At 43.5% G+C, this 6,000-nt stretch overlaps 1 protein-coding gene across 1 annotated transcript in view; it reads right to left on the bottom strand.

The window, feature by feature from the left end:
- Window positions 1–691: 691 nt before the first annotated feature.
- The window catches only part of LOC137528504 (endonuclease G, mitochondrial-like), a 77,332-nt gene continuing 72,023 nt past the window's right edge, over window positions 692–6,000 (bottom strand). Inside the window, exon 4 of the transcript XR_011023414.1 lies at window positions 692–2,284. The gene's annotated coding sequence lies outside the window, so the exon portion shown is untranslated. The remainder of the gene's footprint in view (window positions 2,285–6,000) is intronic.

Raw genomic sequence — 6,000 nt, 5'->3', positions numbered from 1 at the left:
ATTGGGGGACAGGTTCGGGGGCTTGTTCGCTCATCCCGATATCGATCACCAGTAGCACTGCGCACCCGATCAAGTAAATCTGTGCTACATCTTACAGCAAGTACGACCAATTAATTTGACCTATTTTTGGACCGAAATTGGTCGCATAGTCGATCGGGCATGCATTTGGCAGCCCCGATTTTCATGCAATTATAATAATCCAATTGGATGGTCGATCAGCCGCCTGATGTATGGCCACCTTAAGGGGGATAGGTGAGGTGGTCAATAGTTCATATATTTCAGCACTCTGACACGGGGCAGCCTGTTCTATTGAGCCAAGACCATATATATATATATAGAGAAAATCTTTTTAGAGAAATCTATACATTTTCTCAAACGGATCATCAGGGGGCTCTGCATGGCTGATATTTTGGTGAAACCCCTCCCACAGTGTGATGTCAGCGCCTCACAGCTCTGAGGTCCTGACGTCACACTGTGGGAGCCTTGTTGCATTGTGGGAAATAACAGCTGTTTCCAACTGCCAAAAAAAAAAAAAGCAGCATCTCCTTCCAGTGACATCACCTGCCAGCAGTAAAAATGTCACCATGTGATAAATGTCTGAATGTAAATCAGGGAGTGGAAAGATTTTACAATGGGCAAACACTCACTGAAACATTTATACATAATCATTGTAAAAATTAAGCATTTTTTTTTAATTACATTATTTTCACTGGAGTTCCTCTTAAAGAGAACCTGTAACGAAAAAAATCTCCCGGGGGGTGGGGGGCGTTGGTTGGTTTGCTCCCTGTAGGGCTACCAACCCCAGATGTTCCAATCAACTGTTCCAGAGATCTCCTACTGGCTCTAATCCTGCCCCTATCAATGCCCCACCTAGGATAACCCATATCAGAGTCATTTTTGCAACTAAACAGTATTCCTTGAAAGTCATTTTATGTTCACACCTACGGTGTTTTCGCCTTTTTTTAAACGCCGGCGATTTTAAAAATCGCCCAAAAAGCGATTGTGCAATGATTCCCTATGAGAGTGTTCACATCTGAGCGGTTTGATTCCAATCCGCTCATCAAAGCGCTGCCTGTACCATTTTTGGGGCGATTTGCCTGAAAAGTACAGAGAAATCGCAAAACGCTTGAAAAAACACTTTGTATAGCGATTTCCCCAACGCTTTCATGAATAAATACATTTTATTTATTTTCGGGTGAAAGAGTTCAACAGAATTTTTTATAAAAAAAAAATCAAAAACCGCTGGCGTCAGCGATTTCGATTTTAAATGTGAACAATGCCTTCCATAGTCCCGGCTCTGAGTCCTGCATCCTCCTATTTCACTTCTCCTGCAGCCAGCTGATAAGGATCTATTGTCACAGGCATTTATCCCCGCACTGATATGTGCGCATATGTGGCTCTGGCTCCTACCCGGTCTCTGGCAGTGTCTCATCCGCACGCCCTGTCTGCCCCCCTCCATAACATCTTCAGTAATTGGGCCATCATCCCTGCACTGATTGTGGCTGACATCGGTCCATATGTGCACCGGCTCTCTGGCTCCAGCCTGGTCTATGGCCGCATTTCTAATCCTCATGCTCTGTCCACCCCCTCCACAGTAGCTTCACCTATGGGGATGTCGCGTTTCACCCCCCTGCTCTTTTCCGGACCACCAATCACGGCCACCCTCTGCCTCCTTTCCTGATTGGCTGCGATGGTCTCGCCAGCAGGACCAACACTCTGTCATCGAGTCCAATCAGAGCACGGCCTTTGTGAGTGTATATCTATATCACTTTATCCTCCCTATACCTGACAATACTGCACCATTGGGCTCCTAGGCTTTCCCTACTTCTCACCTAGGTATTCTTGGCCCTTACAAAAATCACCAAAAAAACAAACCTATAACTGTATGTATTTAGAGAGTTTAGCCTGTCTAATTCCCCCTCATCTGTGACTCATCACAACTGTAATTTGATCCATCAGCTGGCTACCTCGGCAGAGCAGCCAATTTGAAAAAACAGGATGTTAACCTTATGTCTGCTTCCATGAAAGCAGGAAATAGACTACAGATTTCTTACAGGATTTGTATCAGCTGTAACAAAGAAATTATTTTCATTACAAGGTTATTATGCTGTTGCTTATCTTTGAGAGCAGAGGCGTAGTTCTGAGTTCAAGCACTTATCTCCCATTTGAATCCTGAGTCTCGGACCATAGTCTTCCCTGGGGGTATCCATGGCGCTGTGGTCGTCACATTCACACTGCGGCACAGATGTCCAGCATCACTCTTTCCTTTGCTTTTGGTTCCTTTCTGATTGGAGGCAAAACACATCTTTAAAGTGGATCCGAGATAAACTTTTACTCATTACATAATTGTGTTCCTTTCATGTAGATTATAGGGCATACTTCAAGCCAAATACTTTTTTAATACTCTAATTCCCTATAAACTAAACAAGCCTTGCCCACAGCTTCTCCAGAGTGCCTTGGCACTCTGAGACCCATGTAGCAAGGGCTTATGGGAGCCCATTCTGGGCAGGAGGAGGTGTTACTAGCCAGAGATTTCAGAGGCAGAGGGGAGGAGGGAGGAGGAGAGGGGAGTGAAGTTTTCACAGGCATAGGGGAGGAGATGCAGATCAGCTTGCCTGTGTGTAATGATGACAAGCAGAACATGGCTGCTGTCATTGTACCACAGGAAGAAATAATCATAAACTGTTGAAGCTTTTTGCAGCTAGATTTATTGTGTAAACTATGTAAACTTTAGATAAGATATACAGACAAGTTACTTGTTATAGTTAGTATTTCATCTCAGATCTGCTTTAACCAACAAAAGCCGTGGTTTTGTCTCCTTTTTAATGGCTACTCACTGTACTATCTGTATTATGCTTTCTTATTGCGCCATATAGCATATTTTACAGAGGTCAACTGTACATAGCACAGGGAGCCAGGCTTCAATGGCCAAGCCCAACTAGAGGCTCTGAAGACATGCAGAGTGCTGTGGAACCGTTGTTCTGCGTACAGAGAATGCATTAGATCCGAAAGACCAGGTAAACCAATAGGCTGTTTCCTTTTGCTGAAATTTCTTATCCATAGGAAAACAACTGACAGCAGGTTGCTTCCTATACCACACGAACATCTCTGTGCTCACTTCCACGGACTACATCTCCCATTATACATTGTGGCACATGTGAGACACCGCAAGGAAGTTGGAAATTAAGCAGCTGTGGTCACTCTACTTTTTAAGTTTTTACTGTTTTATTGTTTTTGCTCAATGACACATTCATTGAAGTATGCCAGAGCTAAAATCTGAACTATTGACCCCTTTTATCTCTTTCCTGCTCTCTGAAGCCATTTTCTGTCAGGAAAGTGTTTTATAGTTGTAATTTCTTATCAGTAAGGGTCACACTGTAGTCTGACCCAGTCCTGATTCAAACATCAAGTATTTAAGTGGTAGTTCCAGTCTAACTCTTACAGGCAGAGAAATAAAAAAAAGGAACACAGCATAGTTATTTGTGTGCTGGGCACTGTACATACACACGTCTATCATCATGTCACACGTCACCTCAGATATCCTTTAATGCTTCAATGCTTCTAAATGCTGGAATTAAAACCCAACTAAACTCTTAATTAAAGGGGTTCTGTGTTTTTTTTTTTGTTTTTTTAAACAAAAAACGGACACTTACCTGGGGCTTCTACAGGCCCCAAGCAGCTGTCATGTGCCCGCACCATCCTCTATGATCCTCTGTTCCCATGCCGCCGTCACTGTTCAATCATTCATCTAACTAGATGCATACAACTGCGCCTTGCGCATCCTAGATCCCGGTCGCGTCTCCGGGAGCTTACTGCGCAGGCGTAGTACAAGAAAACTTCATACTGCGTTTGCGCAATAAGCTCCCAGAGATGCGACAAATAACATTTATATTGACAAGACAAATAACATTTATATTGCGCTTTTCTCCTGGTGCACTCAAAGCACTTGAGCTACAGCCACTAGGCAGTAGCAGTGTTATGGAGTCTTGCCCAAGGACTTCTTACTGAATAGGTGCTGGCCAGCTGAACAGGAAGAGCAGAGATTCAAACCCGGGTCACCCGTGTCAGAGGCAGAGCCCTTAACCTTTACGCTATCCAGCCACTTAGACCGTAAAACAGACAGAGTAACACCAAAGCTGGACTTAGATTGCAAGAAGATTTTTTTTTCTTTCAGTGCAACAACACCTTCAGGGTTTGGATGTTCGAATAAAACATATATATGTATTAATTCAGTTATCTGTTACATGCAGCTTGGCTAAAGTACCAGTCAGTTGTTCTGTGTAATACCAACTAGAAAATATAAAGGGGTTTATAAATTCTTTAAAGAGACTCCGTAACAAAAATTACATCCTGTTTTTTATCATCCTACAAGTTCCAAAAGCTATTCTAATGTGTTCTGGCTTACTGCAGCACGTTCTACTATCACCATCTCTGTAATAAATCAACTTATCTCTCTTGTCAGACTTGTCAGCCTGTGTCTGGAAGGCTGCCAAGTTCTTCAGTGTTGTGGTTCTGTGATGCATCTCCCCCCTCCTGGCCCCTCTATGCACACTGCCTGTGTATAATGATCTCTTGAGATACAAAAAGGGTGTATACAGCCTGCTTGTGTATAGATGTATTTTCTATGTGTGGACATACTGTACATCAACCTACTTCCTGTTTTGGTGGCCATTTTGTTTGTTTATAAACACACTTTTTAAAACTGTTTTTAACCACTTTTAATGCGGCGAGGAGCGGCGAAATTGTGACAGAGGGTAATAGGAGATGTCCCCTAACGCACTGGTATGTTTACTTTTGTGCGATTTTAACAATACAGATTCTCTTTAAGGCGGCTTTGACAGTGGGACGTTACAGGCGCAGGTTAGAGCAGCCTGTAACGCAGCCCAACTCACAGTAATGAAGAATCAATGGGCTGTTCACAGCGCCCACGTTGCGTTACAGTGTAACGCTGGACGCTCAAAGAAAGTGCAGCATGCTGTGCGTTATAGGCGGTTTTAGCTGCGTTATGCTGGGTACACACTGAGATTTTCTGGGCGATTTACTGTCAGATCGATTATTTCCAACATGTTCGATTTGCTTTCAGATCGATTTCCGAGCATTTTCCGATCGATTTCCTATTAAAGGTAATGGAAATCGATCGGAAAATGCTCGGAAAGCGATCGAAAAGCAAATCGGACATGTTGGAAATAATCGTTCTGACAGTAAATCGACCAGAAAATCTCATAGTGTGTACCCAGCATTAGACTGTTTGCACATGCTCAGTAAGGGGAGAGTCCGCTATTGTTCCTAGCCACATGGCTAATTAATATTCACTGCACTGTAGTGTTGTCCAGATCATGAACGATTCGGATCTTTGATCCGGATCTTTTTTGTGAGTGGAATCATCCGGATCACCACAATGAACGATCCGATCCACAGTGGATGTCTGGAAGAAACAGGAACTGCAGCTTCTGTGCAAACACAATCTTCCTGCTGCATCTCTCCCTTCCCCATTAGCACCCTCAATGTGCCCTCATTCTCCTGCACCTCTCACTCTGCTGCACCCCTGCTTCCCTAGTAAAATGATTCAAAGATTTGGTTCAAAGATCCTGATCTTTTCAATGATCCAATTCGAATCTTCCGAATCATTGAAAAGATCCGGACTTCCAAGGATAGCACCAAGAGCCTCATAACGCGCCTCAATCTGACGTACAACTTCAACACCACCATGCGTTGCGTTAGGGGCACGTTATGCGACCTTAACGTCCCCTAAAACGCAACGTCTTGATGTGAAAGAGGCCTAAAGCGGACCCCAAATTTTTTTAATTCATATTATTTAGTTGCACCACTGACACATACAAAGATAAATAAACACTCCTTCAAGCCTATGAGCATTTTAGTGCATGCTTTTCACGCTTCTATTTTCATAACTAAGGTTATACTGGGGGCAGCCATTAGCAATTCCTCCTTTGCCAGACACCTCCTACTCCACCAGTCTGCCGGATTCTGTCCCGGCAATAT

The sequence above is a fragment of the Hyperolius riggenbachi genome, chromosome 8 (genome assembly GCF_040937935.1).
Source record: "Hyperolius riggenbachi isolate aHypRig1 chromosome 8, aHypRig1.pri, whole genome shotgun sequence".
Classification (NCBI taxonomy): domain Eukaryota; kingdom Metazoa; phylum Chordata; class Amphibia; order Anura; family Hyperoliidae; genus Hyperolius; species Hyperolius riggenbachi.
The sequence above is the reverse complement of the archived record's forward strand: the minus strand, read 5'-3'. Positions and strand labels throughout refer to the sequence as shown.